This window comes from Eleutherodactylus coqui, chromosome 12 (assembly GCF_035609145.1).
Source record: "Eleutherodactylus coqui strain aEleCoq1 chromosome 12, aEleCoq1.hap1, whole genome shotgun sequence".
NCBI lineage: Eukaryota > Metazoa > Chordata > Amphibia > Anura > Eleutherodactylidae > Eleutherodactylus > Eleutherodactylus coqui.
The window spans coordinates 63,081,694-63,099,850 of NC_089848.1; the positions used below are offsets into that span (position 1 = coordinate 63,081,694).

Sequence of the window (18,157 nt, forward strand, 5' to 3'; positions counted from 1 at the left end):
ACTTCCCCGCCCACCGCCGCCGCGTCATGTGACACGCCCACCGAGTCACATGACGCGGCCAGCCGTGTCACGTGACGCGGCGGCGGTAGGCGGGAAAGCGTTTTCACGCTATCTTCCGCTGTGTTACAGCGGGAGATAGCGTGAACGGACGGCTTCCATTGACTGCAATGGAAGCCGTCAGCGCGTACACCCGCGGCAAATAGAGCATGCCGCGGGTGAGGACGGGAGATTTCACGGTGCGGAATTCCGCGGTGGAATTCCACATCGTGAGCACTGCGCTATTAGGTTCAATAGAACCTAATAGCTGCGGGCAACGCAGCGGATTTTCGCGGCGTAAATCCGTTCGTGGGAAGGAGGCCTTAGTGGTTGTCACCCAGCTTGCCCAGAGTCCTAAATGGCAAATCCTCAGTGGAAAATGGTCTTCAGGATGATTGGCTATCTTGAAATCCTGGGGACAGTTGTGTGAGGAACAAACTAGAGGAGAATAGGGAAGGAGGTTTTGCAAGGAGCAGATATTACATGTGGGGAGATAACTGGATGCTAGGTGAGAGATGTATGGAGGGGACTGGTTGTGGACAACCTTGTATGTCATTGATGATGATTTGTACTGGATTCTCTGGAAAACTGAGGTGCCCGGGAAGGGAATAACAGGGGAGTAATGTGGGGAGAGGTGGATTACTTAGGCAGCAGAGTTGAGAATGGATTAGAGTGTAGAAAAAAGGTGTTTTGCAGTAGTCCAGGAGGGAGATGATGAGGGCAAGCATTAGGATTTTTATTACTAGGATTGTAGTTTGAGGAAAGATCGTATCTGAGAGATGTTTTTGAGTTGGAGCTGGTAAGGCCTTGTATATATGCAGTTTGAAGGACAGGGCATAATCAAAGGTTACACCAAGAAAGAAGGCCTGTGAGACTGGGCAAAGTATAGAGCCATTGATTGTGATTGGTCTGGTAGGGGTTTTGAGTGAGACGGACAGATGACGTATTCAGTTTTCTCCATGTCGAAATTTAGAAATTGGGAAGAGATTGAGGAGGATATGGCAGATCGATGCTTTGGGATTGGATAGTAGAGAGGTAACATCCTGATTAGACAGGTAAAGTTGAGCATAAAGGTGTTACTGAATGCTATTGGAATCTATAACCTGTTCTAGGCCAAAGGTGTAGATGGAGAAGAGTTGGGGGCTAGGACAGAGCTTTAGGGGCCACCAACAGAGACACGGCGAGGATGTGGTGTGAGAGAATGTTTGGTCAGTGAGGTATCTTCACTATCTTCTCAGTGGAATCTCCCCATTACAATTCTGTAGTCATAGTGTTTACATCTATTTTTTGCCTATTCGCACACCCATGTACACTGAATAACCCCATCTGGCTTAACCTGTCCATCTGGTTTCTAGGTCCTAGGACGGTCATGCTTTTGTCTTGCTGAAATTTCTTTTATTTGGTGATGCCAGAGACGGAGTGTGTATGTACATGAGGGATATTTTATATGAAGCATGAAATAATTTTATATGGACTTATCTGCCACTTAGAGCCAAATATGTTTGGACGAATTTCTGGTAAGTCTTTCTGAGAATGTGAAATAGTCTTGTGGAGGCTCAATAGAGGGTTGATGTATGAGTGAGCTTGTTTTCATGTTTCGGGGATTTATAGGTCTAATGGATTGCTCTAATGGCCATTTTTTGTGGTTCCCAGACATTTACTGGTATATATTAAGTGATCATGTGATATTTGTTTCTTGAGATGCCTGGTTTACGATGTTCTGTTACTGCGGTTTATTGTACTGTTTTATGTCCTGACTTTTCCAGTTTTAATTAAGTAGTGTTTATCAAACTATTTCAATTCATTTATTTCTGAAGTGACTCTTTTGGACTCTTGGCTATCCCGTGAATACTTGGCAAATCCTGGTTGCTTATGGTAGAAAGGACGTAGTTGACATCCAACGTTTTATAACGAAGAAATGGAAAAATGTAATTTTCATAGGGCAACAGCAGCACTTTTTTTGTAATTGTAAGATTTGGTCGCCAATGCTGAGGACAGATGAGAAATTTCTGATCGCTGGAAGTCCCAATGTTCTCTAATTATGAAAACTGGGATCCTGTGTCCGCTTTCCTTCTGACTGTACCTCACCTTACCCCCCCCCCCCCCCCCCCCCCAGTGAAGAGGAGCTTAAATGTAATGGTGGCCATGCATGTGCACTAGTACTTCATTTAGCACTCTGCAATCTATTAGTTCCATGGAGTTGAATAGACATATGACCCCTGTTGTTATTGGTGGGGCCTCCAGTTATTAGACCTTTATCTATCCACTGCATAAATGCTCGTTCTTGGTTGACCCTTTGGGTGCTGTTTGGAGATTTCTTTTGTAACAAATAAGATTTATTTATTTAGTATAGCGCCAACTTATTCTGCAGCGCTTTCAGGTTATTACCCCCCTCCAAGCTGGGTACTCATTTTACCAACCTCTGTAGGATGGAAAGTTGAGGCAACCTTGAGCCGACAACCTGAACCAAGCGGGGATTGAACTTGCAACCTTCTGGTCGCGAGCGAGAGCTTAGGACTGCATTTCTGCTATTAATTCCTTTTATTTCTGGTTATAGGAGGTCCAATGTGATATTTTTTTATTTCTCCCACACATATTTATTAGAGATGAGCGAGCGTACTCGGAAAAGCACTACTCGCTCGAGTAATTTGCTTTATCCGAGTATCGCTGTGCTCGTCCCTGAAGATTCGGGTGCCGCTGCGGCTGACAGGTGAGTCGCAGGGGAGAGCGGGCGGGAGAGAGGGAGAGAAAGATCTCCCCTCCGTTCCTCCCCGCTCTCCCCTGCAGCTCCCCGCTCCGTGCCGGCACCCGAATCTTCAGACCCGAGCACAGCGATACTCGGATAAAGCAAATTACTCGAGCGAGTAGTGCTTTTCCGAGTACGCTCGCTCATCCCTAATATTTATCCCACATGTACAATATGATCGTTTTGGCTTTATTTCTGTTCTAAAAAAAAAAAAGTATATTAGTTTCTGTGAGCGACCGATCTGACAAGAATATTGTCTGTCACTCAGTTTTCTTAAATTCCTGACAGTTGATCTATAAATCTTCTGACTGAGCAGTGATGACCCCAGTATTGGTCATCTTACAGGATTTTTATCGATCCGGACTACAGCCGGCCCTCCTTCCCCTCGGAGCTTGTTGAGTATGCACAGGCATTCTTCATTCAACTGTATACAGAAACGTCTGACACTTGTCTTTACCGGCGGTATAAAATGTCGTTCAGTAGTACATCCAGTGTGTCGGTTTGCCCACGGGTGGTAGTAAGAGTTTTTGCTTTTTGAAAGAAATGCATTTAGTGTGTAGAAGTGTGCACAAGTCCCCACTAATGTCCTGCGATGCCTCATCTTGGCCTGCGTAGTCGTTCACATGTTAGAGATCTTGGAATGCGCAAAGCAATTGAAAATTTCCATTTATAGAGAACGTGTCATGATTTGGTGTGTTTTTCCAAAAAATAGATGCTTTAGATTGTTAGAAGGCAGTGAACAACGTAGATGTAGCAATAGTATTTTAATTTCACCTCTAAAATAAGCTAAGAGCTGCTCTGGAAATATTGCACAGTACGCTTATATCTTGGATTCAATATTGTCTCAAGGGGGGAAAAAATCCCTTGTGAATTAAGTAGGATGTTGATTTGACGTTATTGCGTGGTACAGAGAGGTTATCCTGTTCTCACATTTCTGGTCCTCTGATGCTCTTGAACCCTTTGTAATCCAATTTTGGATTCAAGGTTTCCTAGGGGGCTTTCTCTTTCTGCCATTTTACAATGGCGCCATCTGCTGGCTAGAGTCAGTACTGCAGTATGTGACATGCTGGAGAGGCCCCTAACAACAGAGCGGCCAGTAATATACAGTAAGAATAGCCTGCTGGTCGTCTTCTTACATCGAAGCTGTACAGCCTTCAATCAGAATGTTTTCAGATGTCAGACAGTGGATTGGAAAGGGGTAATATTGTAACATCCTCCCTTTATTCGACAGCACCCCTGCCCCTTCCCTTCTCCTGCTTTACGGCAAGGCTCATACATGTTCTGTTCTACCTCATGTTACAATCGATAGAGCCCCGTTGCTCTCTATGGGTGCATGCTAAACACTGCACATGCACAATTACGTTGCGTATGTGGAGCAAATACACGCAACGCTGCTAAGTGACAGAGCTGGAAATAAAAAAAAAAAGAATGAAACCAGGAGACTGCGCACAACAGCGTGCGTGAGATACTCGTGTGGGCCCGGCATAACTGTGGCTTTTAGAAGTGAATGGCTGAACACTTCATTATTTGGCAACGTTATGTTGTCTATGAGGAGATTAAAACCATTGGAAGCCCCTCCATCCGTACGGTAAAACCTGCTCGCCCTCATTCTCATGTTACATACGCAGTTTGTGCTCTGTAACTTTTCTGCATTGTTGACGGGAAGTTGTAAGTGGTGGGGCCAGTGGGGAAAGAACAGTTTTTGGTCACCAATTCTGCAGGTTGTACATAGAAGCCTGGTTTTAAAGAGGGTCTTTTTGGTCTCCTTTGCTAATCTACAGATCTAGTAACTTCATTCTTTCGATCGGTGGGGGTCCCAGTGATTGGACATGTGGATAGGGGATAGCTTGCTTATATCGGGCAACATCTTTGAGACTTAATGCGTGAAAGGGGTTGTCCGGTCCAAAGTTTCTTAACTTTTTTAAAGATGAGTGACTGAAGCAAAAAAAAAAAAAAAAAAGTTAAATAAAAACCATCTGTTTCTCCGGTCTTTGCTCACTTCCAGGCTGCGCGGTCATGGGCCTTCTAAGTACTTGATCACCGTGACCAATCACTATTCGCTGTACCAACGCTACGGCCTGTGGTTCTCTGTGGCTCATGTGCTGAGATGACACGTGATCACACAACCCCAAAGTGAGTGGAGACCAGGGGGAGGGAAGGGAGGCATCGGAGCAGCAGGCAGTTGAGTTTAGCTTGTAGGTTTATTTTTTTGCCATAGTAACAGATTTTGGGCTAATTCCCACGGACTGATTTCTGCCGCATTCACCGCGGCGGAAGAACGCAGCTATTAGATTCTATTGAACCTAATGGCTCAGTCCTCACATGCGGGATTCTGCAGCCGGACAAAAATCGCGGCATGTTCTATTTCATGTGTTTTTCCGGGGCTTGAGGTCCCCAGTAGAGGTGAGCGAGCGTACTCGCCAAGGCAAATTACTCGAGTGAGTATTGCCTTTTGCGAGTACCTGCCCACTCGTCTTACAAGATTCGGGTGCTGGCGGGGGAGAGTGGTAAGTTGCGGGGGTGGGGTGGGGGGGAGGAGAGGGAGAGAGAGAGATCCCTCCCCCACCTCCCGCCGGCACCCGAATCTTTTGAGACGAGCGGGCAGGTACTCACAAAAGGCACTACTCACTCGAGTAATTTGCCTTAGCGAGTACGCTCGCTCATCTCTAGTCCCCAGTAATACAGTATTAATGGAGACCGCAAAAAAAAAAGTGCGTTTTTCTGTGATCGCCAGCGGGGACTTTTTAGTTTACCCTGCAGGATTCCCGTGGAGCAAAACGTGGGCGTATCCCACTCCGTCCGTGGGCAAGCTGCTGGACAGCCCTTTTACATACAGTTGCAGCAAACTGTAAAGAGAGTTGTTTACACAGATTTTATTTATTTATTTTTTTACCCCTAAGGGCTGACACAGTTGTAAAAAGAGCGCTATACTCGCCTGACCCCCATCCCCAGCAATCGGTTACTCCGACCCCTCTGGCCACGGCGTACTACTGGGTAGAGTGGTCTCATTCCGTCTAGACTCTTGCCCAATCACTGGTCTCATTTGTACCAAAGAGGAAAGTTAAGCTGACACTTGGCAGAACTAAAGCCATTAACAAAGTCAAATTAAAGTTTACTGCAATTGTATTTCACGTGTCAAGTACCAGGTTGATGATCGCTACATCTATATATGAGGACAAGAAGGAAAGAAGATGCCAAGCTCGGGAACATGGATTATCTGTGACTAGATTGCATATCGGCTTGTAAATAGTTGCATATACATGCTGCCAGGATCCGGAGTAGGACACTGAGTCCTGCATTCCTCGCTCGTGGTTTTTTTTTGTTGTTTTAAATCGCAGTTTTACCCACGTCATCCCGCAGATTGAACGGCTTCTGTTGACTTCAATGGAGGGCTGCCTGCCCACGGGCGGATTTGCATTGCGGAATTTGGATCGGGCGTCCACCTTCGGATTCTGCAGCAAATACAGCTCATAGCATGCTATGGCAAATGGAGATTTCATCTCCGCTTGCAGAGAAAAAAATCGCAGCATGTTACGATTCTGTGCGGACTCCACATTGAAGTCAATAGAAGACGTCCGATCTGCGGCCATTACACGATGACGAGGGAGAAGCAATGATTTAACCCTTTCCAATCCACTGTCTGACATCTAAAGACATTCTGATTAAAGGCTGTACAGCTCCGATGTTGGAAGACGTCCGGCAGGGTATTCTTACTGTATATTACTGGCCGCTTTGTTGTCAGTGGCCTCTCCAGCATGTCACATACCTCAGTATTGGCTCTAGCCAGCAGATGGCGCCATTGTATAATGGCAGAAAAAGAAAGCCCCTAGGAAACCCTGAATCCAAAATTGGATTGCAAAGGGTTAAAAAAATAAATCTGTACTGCACATGTCCAACGGCTCGCCGTGTGGCCCATCCGCAGTACAGCAAAATGACTTCCGCACGGACACTTCTAGAGATGAAATCTCGATTTTTGCCATAGCATCCTATGGGTTGTATTGGCTGCAGAACCCGGAGGCGGAAGCCCGCTCTGGGTTCCACAATGCAAATCGGCCCGTGTTCAGATGGCCTTACAGTTAGTCTTATTTAGTGCAGTTGTGTATATTGGGGTAACCTTATGCCACAGACAAATCTGCTACCAATTCTGTGGAAAATTATGATGCAGAATTGTTGCGAATTAGACCCTTTGCATCGCAGTGCTAAGCGGAGTGACTGCTGCACATTACAAAGAGGGTTTTTTTTGTTTGTTTTGTTTTTTGCAAGATTGACCCTTTGCAATCCAATTTTGGATTCAGGGTTTTTCTAGGGAGCTCTCTTTCTGCCATTATACAATGGAGAGCCAGTACTGCGGTATTGGACATGCTTGAGAGACCCCCCGACAGAGCGGGCCAGTAATATACAGTAAGAATACCCTGCCGGACGTCTTCCGACATCAGAGCTGTACAGCCTTCTAATAGAATGTCTTCAGACCTCAGACAGTGGATTGGAAAGGGTTAACTCTAAAATTGCCCTACGACTCCAAATGGTTTGTGGTGTCCAACATCTACAAGTTCACCTGAGGTTTAAATTTTCCACTAAACAATACATAGTGGGAGGTTTATGAAGGCTCATGCGCCTAGATTTTGGTCTTTAATGCCACTTTTTTTTGCAGTTTTTGAAAGTTGTATGCGTATTTTTATTTGCACCTTTTTACCTCATTTTCTAAAAGTTTGGTATAGATGATGCCGATGTTAAACTTGATTTAGAATGTGCAACTTAAAAAAAAAAACCTGCATAAAAGGTGGCACAGCTTCTGCAGAGAAAAAAAAAGGTTTTTGCACTTTTTTTTACCACTGTGCGTGCAACATTTTTGAAGAATTAGGTTAATTTTAGGCATAGCCGAAAAGTCACACCAAATAATTGCAACAAACCTGTGCAGACGATAAATCTTCCCCGTAGTGTTATATTTCTGATAACGGCCCTATTATACTGGAATGTGACATGAAGATAAGCTGTACCAACACAACCTTTGTGTCATTAGAGACCTTACCCTTGTATGGTTGGCACATTGCTTCACGTGTCCCTCACGCGGAATTCTAGCTATAATGTGTGTGATGGGGAAAGCTCCCCGTTAAATGTTAAACACTGGTTGTACTGGGGTTATACATTTGCACACCTACCATATTGGTGCTTCTATTTTCAGTGGATGTTCTTTGCTGTATTTTGTATGTTTTTCCTATATTTCTGAAATTAAGTATATTTTTGATGATATTGTGCATGCCACAATTTTTTTTGTGCGAGTAATACGCACGTGAAAAATCATATGTTCGAGTGGCCCAATCCAAACCAATGGGCCATCAGCTTTGCCTGTTGCGCATGCGCACTGATAATACGCTTACGTGAGGCTAACAGTGACATCCATCAACCATAGACTATTGGTGTCTGCACAACAGATTTATCTTGAGCTTTTCAGTAGCTTTTCATGACCTATCCATTACAGGGATGAAAATTGTAGCACGTGGGTTACTAATGTCACTTAGTCATCCATGCAAGTTATTCATCACCCATAAGTTTATATGGCATCCATTTAATGGATGATTCTTTAAAAGATGATCCAGATAACAGATGCCTGTGACAGATGCCATGCAGCGGCATCCTTCATCCACAGGTTACCATGTTAGAAACACAAAAAGTTGGAACGTACTTTTTTCAGTAGTCCACTGCAGACTACTAGGGTATTTAATACCTGTTTTATTTGCTTTTTGTGATGTACTAAAGTACACCGCAAAATCATGTTGTTAGAATAAGACGGGAAGATCACTCTTAACGAACTCTTAATAGTCCCTTCCATAAAGCGATTCAAGGAGCAGAAATGGGAAACAAAAATGAGATACAAAGAGAAAGAAGAACTGATTACATAGTGACCACCTATTGAAGTAACCGCCATCAATAATATCAGTCATGTCACCTCCGTTTACTGTCTTTCATCAAGACAAGGTGGTGGTGGTTCATCCGGTCGCATCTCCCCCCCCCCCCCCACACCCAAAGGTGGTGTCAGCTTTTCACTTTAACGGGGTTACCGTCCTACCATCTTTCTGCCCTGCCACGGTTCATCCAAGGGAACATGCCCTTCACACACTGGATGAAGTCCAAGCCTTGCGGACCGATCTCTCGCAGACAGACCCTTTTTTTTTGCGCTCGGATTTGCTTTTCGGAGTTCCGGGTGGCCTGAGAGTAGGCCTCCTGGCGTCCAAGGTCGTCATTTCCTGCTGGATTCAGTCCATGGTGGTAGAAGCCTATCGTGCCAGGGCGCTACCATCCCGTATTATGGCACTTTCTAGTACTTTCTTTACATTTTCCCACCTGGTTGGAGTATTCCCTTTGTTGTTGTACATGGTGCCATTTTGATCTATACTTCCGCCAGCATTATTGTGTTATTTTCACATTCCTGCTTGGCTGCTCGGACTACTTGCATACAAATGGATTTGCTTAGTCCCTGCAGGGGAGAGTATAGTAAAGTAGGCGGAGCCAACTTTTTTTTTTCTGCTTAGTGTCCACCTTCTAGTGGCAGTAGCCATACTCACGGTCTTTAAGCTGTGTCCCCCAATGAACAAGATGACAAAAATTTTACGTGAAGTACAAACATCTTGTTTCCTTTTACATATCACTGGGGGACACAGCTTATTCATACGCAACAAGGAATTAAAAAAAAAAAGTCAGTAACACTGCGCATAACCGTGAGATACGCAGTAGTACACTCTTTGCCATATGCTGTTTCTGCCGCCAAAGCCAGCATCACACAGACCGGTTTTACGCATACGTTCGTGTGAATGAGGCCTTAGTTATACAATCTAAAATGTTGAAAATTTATTAATTTTCTGTTGGTAATATAAACATTATTAATGGTCTTAACATTGTATGTGAACGTAACCATTTACTCGAAGGATTGTACAGATTGACACGTTGGCTCGTTATGCCAGTCATGGCGCAATAACGGCACAATGGTGACCTTGTTGAACACATTAGGCACTGTACAGGGGAGCTTGGCAGCCCCAACTGAATTATTTCTTATTGAATTGCTGGCGTTCAGTTCATCACGGAGTCACTAATTGTAATGTAAGGATTAACAAACATTGGCGCGGTCCTGATAAATCAAGTATCGCATGAACCTTCTGCGTGCACACTGCTTGCATGCATGTATGGGAGATGGGCGACCCCGAGGTTGCTGCTCCTGCATTTAACCCTTTCCAATCCACTGTCTGACCTGTGAAGACATTATGATTTAAGGCTGTACAACTCCGATGTTGGTAGACATCCTTTGGGCTTCTCTTACTGTATATTGCCAGCCTCTCTGCTGTTGGAGCCTATCACCTCATGGAGCATGTGTCACCTCATGCAGTACTGGCTTTAACCAGTATATAGCGTCGTTGTATAAGGGCAGAAAAAGAGTAAGCCCCCTAGGAAAACCAGAATACAAATTGGACTGGAAAGGGTTAATGAGCTGCGAGGATCAAGTAATTCAAGGGATTTGCGAGGAAGAGTGATTATGGTGGGAGGAAATGACTTCACCTTTCATTCACTTCCAGTGCTGATATTGCAAATCATCCATTAATGGTGGCAGAGAAGCTGATCGTCATCTGTGGGACGGAGCCCGACTGATACAAATGGGCTTCTTAATGTAGTGATGGTTCGTCATCATCACTACTGTGTTTGGATGCGGATATTTTCTAAAGGGCACTTTTGATTTTTGGGAACAACATAGGTGCGGCGACCTCTTGTAACATAGAACATTTGTATATATGTTAGAGAGATATGATGTATCTTTCATTAGATGAGCATCTTGACATCGGTCTAATCCTAGCGTGTGTATAGATAGTTTCCGGATGTTAATGTAGAGTATGTAGCAGTCACAAGGCGCCCTATTGCTAGATGGGCCTAAAGGCCACTCTGTGGCGCGTTAAGACAATGCACATGAATGGTGGAGGGTCTTTTTTTTTTTCGCATTGGACCCTCTGAATATTTTGCTTTGTTCAAAATTCTTTTAGAATGAAAATCTAGTTGGACTGAAAATTAACCTTTTTGGGTTGGCCCACATGGGAAATTGTAATTTGTTGGGTTTTCAAGATACCGCTGTGGACTGGCAGTAATTACAAGAATATCTGAATGGGATTCTCAGCAAGAGAAACCACGTAATCTTGTGGGTATGATACCTTTTAATGGCTAACAAAAATACATAATGATATAGTAAGCTTGTGAACCTCTCTGGTTCTTTTTCAGGCTTAAAGGGGTTGTCCTGCAGCGAAATCCAAATTTTTTTTTAACTTACCCCGGCATTCTGCCCCGTTAAAATCAATTCCGTTAGTTATTTAAAAAAAAAAATCACTTACCTGCATCCCCGTTCGCGCAGCATCTTCTTTTCTTCTTTTAAAGATGGCCGCCGGTCCTTTCCCATGGTGCACCGCGGTTTTCTCCCATGGTGCACCGCGGTTTTCTCCCATGGTGCACCGCGGTTTTCTCCCATGGTGCACCGCGGTTTTCTCCCATGGTGCACCGCGGTTTTCTCCCATGGTGCACCGCGGTTTTCTCCCATGGTGCACCGCGGTTTTCTCCCATGGTGCACCGCGGTTTTCTCCCATGGTGCACCGCGGTTTTCTCCCATGGTGCACCGCAGGTCTTCTCCCATGGTGCACCATGGATTGTCTTCTCCTTCCTTGCGTTCCACTGCTGATTACAGCCACCTAATTGGCTGATCGGCACCACGTGACGGGGCGGAGCTACGATGACTACGCGCAGACCAGCTCTCCGGCGCGAGCACACAGCAGAAGACCGGACTGCGCAAGCGCGTCTAAAGAAGCAAGAAGACACTGAAATTAGACGGCTCCATGGAGACAGGGACGCCAGCACCGGAGGGGGTAAGTGAATAACTTCTGTATGGCTTATATTTAATGCACGATGTATATTACAAAGTGCATTAATATGGCCATACAGAAGTGCTTAACCCCACTTGCTTTCGCGAGACAACCCCTTTAAATTGAATAGATCTGAAGAGGCATGAATATTTATACATATGACAAGGCACAGACATGGATGTGATTAGTTTGCACTTAAAACGAATACGGTAACAGAGACCTAAACATTTTTAACTAGTATTCCTTTAGTATTTCAGTATACGTGCAAACCAATCCCATCCATGTCTGTGCCTTGTCATAAGTATGTGTGTCATAAGTGTGTATAAATATGCACGCCTCTTCGATTATATTTAAGCCTGACGAAGGACTCTGAGAGGTTCGGAAGCTCGCTATTACACCATGTATTTTTGTTAGACATTAGAAGGTATCATATCTACAAGATTACTTGGTTTCGCTTGCTGAGAACAAACACATTTTGCTCTTCTGGCTAACACGGTACCAAGCCTTTGTTAAGAATATCTAAGAAAGGCCTCCTGCACATGGGCGGAAATTCCGCGGTGGGATTTCCCGCAGAATTTCCGCCCGTGGAAGCTGCCATAGGATTGCGTTAGCAAACGCAATCCTTGGCAGACGGCCGCGTTTTGTCTGCGTGAAGTCTCGCTCGGCAAACAAATCGCGGCATGCTCTATTTCTGTGCGGGTCTCGCAGAGCCCCGCACAGAAATCTCACTCCCCGGCTGCCGTCTCCGGTCTGCGCATGCGCCAGCTGCCCGGCAGCCAGCACATCAAACAGCTGTAGCCGCGGAAGCAGGTGAGTACGCGCTAGTCCCTGCAGGGGCGCTGGACGGGTCCGGCTGCGAGAATACTCGCAGCCGGATCCAACCCGGCCGTCTGCAGGCGGACAAACTCCGTGGTCTTTGTCAAAGATTAATGGTGGGATCACGTTTTCTTCATAGTAAATCTGGATTCACATGTCTGTATTTGCACACGCAATGCACAGAGAATAGAACCCATTGATTTATTTGGGTTTGTTCAAATGCGCATATTTTTCCTGCACATTTTAATCGCGCAAAAAACCCGCAAAAGTCTCCATAGAAGTCAGTGGAGATGCACAAATGCATGCAAAATACGCTAGTAGAGGCTTGGAACTCTGCGGATTTGCACAGGGAAAAGAACAGATCTAGAACTCATTAGACTAATTGGATAATTAAAAAAAAAAAAAAGTTTTTATTCCACATGCAAATGCACAACGCCTTTGTGCGTGGAAATTACAGTAAAATGTTGTTCATGCTGAAAAAATTGTTGCGCAAGAACACTATGCTCATGCACGTGCAAATAACCATACGATTGTGCGAATCCTCTCTTAAAGTGAAGTTTAATGCAAACTTGTGTACCAGACCAGAGCTCATATACTTATCAGTTTTGTAAAGGGGTTATCTCATAAAGGCAACACCTTATTAGATAGACGTTTGATCACGGCTGCTTCCCTAAAACCCCACAATCTCTGGTTATCATGGTCATTCGTAGCGATATATATATATTTCCCCTTGTAGTATTATATACTGGCCATACAAGTAAATTGTACTATGCAATATATAGACAAGTTAGTCCACATAAGTCTGTTTTCTGCTCTAATGGGGCATGTGGAAAGTTCCGGTCTTCATGATAGTCTGAAAAAATGGGTTGGGGAGGTCACATAATAAATGGAGGCATACTTACTGGTCAGATGTCCCCTGAACCCACTGCAGCCACTTCACCCTCAGGGACTTGCTGTAACAGTCACGTGTCGTTCATTGTGCATGTGACCACTCAGCCACATGCTTCAGTGGTAACTAGCTACTCACGGCAGAATCGCTGCTGAAACCTGTGATTTGACTCGGGGTGATTGACCCCTTTCCAATCTATTTTGTATCCTGGTTTTCCTAGGGGGCTTACTCTTTTTCTGCCATTATACAACAGCGCTATATGCTGGCTAAAGCCAGTACTGCATGAGGTGACACGTTAGATAGACTCCGACAGCAGAGAGGCTGGCAATATACAGTAAGAGAACCCCGACGGACGTCTTCCAATATCGGAGGTGTACAGCCTTAAATCATAATGTCTTCAGACGTCCGACAGTGGATTGAAAAGGGTTAAAAAAATCATTTTAGGTAATGCTCCAAGAATTACCTTTGAGGAAAATTGTGCTACAGTGATGGCAGGTTTTCCATGCAGTTTTGTATGCTGCTTTTTCCCCAAAGTACCTACCCCTGTCTGTAATAAACTTTGGGTTGAACTGATAAAATGTGAACCAACTCGGGAACCCAAGTGGCAGCTTACTTCTGTCTATATAAATAATTTCATGCGTGTCCTTGGAGTAAACCACGCTCTATTCTGAGAATACACTTGCCATTGCCAAGTCTTACATATATAATTTATCAACTGCAGAAAGTCTAGAGAAAAGTGTTCATGCGATTGAGTGACTCCGTGGGCAGGAGTGGGAAATCTGCCGTGTTACAAGGCTTTAGCCGCGATCTTTCACCTCTTCTGAGTTGACAGAACAAGAACAAAAAGCCGTTCTTCGTTACTTGCTTTGCGCTACATTATTTATTCTTCTGTTCAAAGTAGTGATGGTTTTTTTTAACTGGAAAATGGCTGTAATTAAAATGGTAAGCAGTAGACACTTGGTGTCCGACTTCTCAGAAATAACGATGAGGACACTGATTAACGCGACCTTTTATTTTCGCCGTCCTATTTATTATGACCGCTTAGATGTGCGTTGCTGCAAACTCGTACAAATGGTTTATACTGTAAGATGAACCCATCACTATAAATGAATGTGAAGAAAACCAAAAATGTAAATGTTATTAAAGCTTATAAATTAAGTAATCTGCAGCTGTCGCGCTGTGACTGACTCTGTCTTCTCTTGGCGGTTTCTGATCCTTTTTTTTTTTTATTGTATTATGACTTCACTACTTCAATGTCATGAAAGTAGACAGCAGATTCATTATACTAATTAATCAAGACAGAAATCCTCGTCACTGCTTTGACAGCAATAGATTTATATGTGACGAGGTATAGTGTAGCCATCACTCTCCCTGCCTTCTGAACAGTTAAGTGTGGGTTCTGAAGCAGATTTCCCCACTCCTGCTCCCTTCTCACAGCATGCTGTTTCACAGACATTGTAAGACAGTGAAACTGCAGCTGCATCTCCCTCTTTTTCATCATCTTCAATTTATTATATTGCTCTAGAGAGATTTTTGGGAGACCTTTTCTGAACATTTACAGAAGGTGTGCTAAAAAGAAAAGGGTGATTACAGGGGTATTAGTGTAGTATGTCTCCACCAGAAGTATGGGTTGACCGGGCTCAGCTACAGGTAATGCCCAGGTCACATCCAAAGCTGCTTAAAGCTCCCTATTGGCTCCTGCACACACACCTTCAAAGATTCCCGAGGTCCAAGCTTAGCTGCCGAGCAAACGATCAGTCCCGAGGCTACAGCCACGCCAACCTCCGAGCTCCCGAGTGGCCCGAGCTCTTAGCTGAGCTGCACAGCGAACAATCGGCCCCGCCAACCTCCGAGCTCCCAAGTGGCCACCACACCCACCTCCGAGCTCCTGTGCACTACTGTTTTTTGCTCAGCAGCTTTCATGATGCCTTTTTCTTGGAACAATTGGATTCGCAGCAGGCCTAGTTTCAGCAGCGAAGAAAATGTATGCTAGACGGTCGGGAGCTCAGAAGTGGCCATGGCTGTAGCCTCAGCGGCTGATCGCTTGTCAGCTTGGAGCCTGTGTGGGCGTGGGTGTAGCCTCCTGGGCGTTGCCTGTAGGTGAGCCCAGCCAACCCATACTTCCAGTGGAGACATACCACACTAATACAGACTACAGGTTGCTGAAACGTGAGGCTGCCCCTTTTTACCCTCAGAAGATATGCAGTATTACAAATTTTCACATGTATGACGTATCTTTGCAATATGCTATAGCAATAGGTATACTTTCATTCTCCTGTAGTAGGCTATGGAAAAGATTGTAATGCTTCCATGTCCAGAAGAATGCAAGGTTATCTCAGGAATTATTCCCATTGGCATCATCTAGCAAATATATGTGTATGCAACAAGGTCCTAGGTGTTAAATCCTGTATTGTATATTGATGGCATATCACAGAATATGCCATGCTTGTCTGGTAGATCGAACCAACCTATCACCAGAACAGGGATCCCCCATCCTAGCTCACTACCCGATACTGGTGGCTGGAAGTGAATGGGAGGCTGGCTATGCTGTTTCTTTAACTCTCATTCACTTTTATGGGAATTACGGGAACCATGTAGAACAGCCAGCTAGGCAGTTTTTGTAATCTTGGCCACCTCTGCCTATGGTGAATGGGCTGGTATTCCCATTGCAACCATGTTTGGGTGAGATGGGAATACCTCTTAAGTTTGGTGGTCACATTCAGTAATAAAGACATATTGAGTATTAATAAAAATAAATTCCATTAGTAAAGGTCTGAAATAAATACTACTGCTACAACAAAAAACTCAAAGTAATAAATGCCATTCGATAATACAGTTAGAATGGTGCCAAGTCCATTTGACATGCCTGCTTTAGTGCCAAGTAGCTGTTATACAGTATATTTCTAATACAGGAGACAAGTGGATTTTAGCCTAGTGTCCTCAATCTGTGATGATGTTCTGACCCTGGTGCGAAGTCTCATTATCACTGACAGTATTGCACAATAGCTCATAACTCACGCAGATTTCAATTTTTGGTCTATGGACTTGACTAGGATATAGCAGAGTCCGTTTCAGCTGTGAAGCCCCACAAAATTCTTCAATTGTTCACCCTGCCCTTATCACCTGTAGATCAGAAATTACTCTGTATGGACAACAGTATCTTTATTAATACAAAGTTATTAATCAGTCTGTGCGTGAGTTACATTCTTCGCCCCCTGATCACATGACACTGATGTCATCACAGGTCCTATTCCATAGCAACAGAGGCTGTGGGGGTTTGTAGGGATGCACAACTTACTCGGGATCAAAGACCTGTGATGTCACCGTCATGTGACTAGGGGCGGAGCATGTAGCTTACTCTGGATGATCAGGGGCAGAGCAATAGTGAGTGCGTTACATGATCCGCCCCTGATCACATGACCGTGACATCAACACAGGTCCTGTAGGCACATGGCTGCTATCCGCCTATATGTTTGTTAGTATTCCATAGCAATTGAGGCCGTGGGGGGTTTGTAGGGGATGGACTACTAACGAACACCTACAGCAGCCGTGTGCTAACAGGACCTGTCATGATGTCACTGTCAGGTGATCAGTCACCTCTGTGAAAGCAGTCTGGGCGACATGACCAGGGGGTAATCAGTGTGTGCAGGACTCCGCTGTGCTGCTTTTCATCCCTGTTATATGAAGATTGTATGTAGCAGACTTGTGCCACCAGAAACACTGGTTTTATAGAATTTCCTAATAATTACTAGTATGTACAAAAACATTTTGCATGACATTAGAGAACTAGAACCCCAGGGAAGTCTAGCGAGGCTTCTATTGGTAGTGCCAATTTGATCCTCCCAGAGGCTGTGTGCTGACTCAGGGGGTGAAAACTAGGTTACAGGTAGTGGTACCGTATACCACACTCCCTGTTCTTTGGGACCTAATCCAGTTTGGCAATACACTGCTCTATTGAGCTTACAATCCAACATGTACCAGGAGTACCTTACATCAGATGGCCCCCCATTCCAAATAATAACTAAAAGTGTTGTACAAGACCTCTCTTGGCTGTGGTGACAATGGACCTACAACCCAATGAACCAGTCCCCTTCCAGCCACCAGCTCAAATGGGTGGGCGAGTGGGCTGTCGCTGATCCGACAGAACTCCCAGCATCCCACCACCCCTTTAACTTGGTAAGAATCCTTATCTAACTCCTTCTTTCTAACTTCCTACCTATATTCTAGCACCTTCCTGTACTTTTGAAATTAACCCTTCCCTTACCTAATCCCCTTAGCCTCCTGTCGCAATTTAAAACTGTCATGGCGTGCCTCCGTTAGCCTGCTGCCTGCCCTGTGCCCTCTCAAAGATGTTTAAAATGTATTAAAGAGCTTTTGACTCTTAACACATTTGTCTTGAGTCTCCCCTTAGATTTCACTAAGGGTACTACTACAAATCAGACAAAAGTTGTGGAGGCGTTCCTGTGACACTCCTGCTGGGAAATGGTTCTTGGAAGCCACCATGAGAGACAACACATGTGGCTGCAGAATGTCCTGAACATATGGCTGAGCTGTCATTGTCCCTCGTACTAGGGGTGACCCTACTGTTGGATGCGATGCCCCCCAGACCATCACACCAGCAGGGGCAGTGTGCTGCTCCACAGCATAGGGAGGATTGAAACACTCCCCCTAGGTCTCCAGACACAAACATGGCTGTCCGTCCGTGGCCAAACTAAACCTGGAATAGTCACTGACGACAACCTGTTTCCACTCCGTAGCAGCCCAGTTTCATCGTTCACAACG

General features: G+C 44.8%; 1 protein-coding gene across 3 annotated transcripts in view; it reads left to right on the forward strand.

The window, feature by feature from the left end:
• The window catches only part of OSBPL3 (oxysterol binding protein like 3), a 180,993-nt gene that overhangs the window by 49,645 nt on the left and 113,191 nt on the right, over nucleotides 1–18,157 (forward strand). Inside the window, exon 1 of one of the 3 annotated variants that reach the window (XM_066585262.1) lies at nucleotides 1,444–1,553. The exons of the other annotated variants lie outside the window; for them this stretch is intronic. The gene's annotated coding sequence lies outside the window, so the exon portion shown is untranslated. Of the gene's footprint in view, nucleotides 1–1,443; nucleotides 1,554–18,157 lie in introns of those variants that run through there. 3 annotated transcript variants of the gene reach the window in all.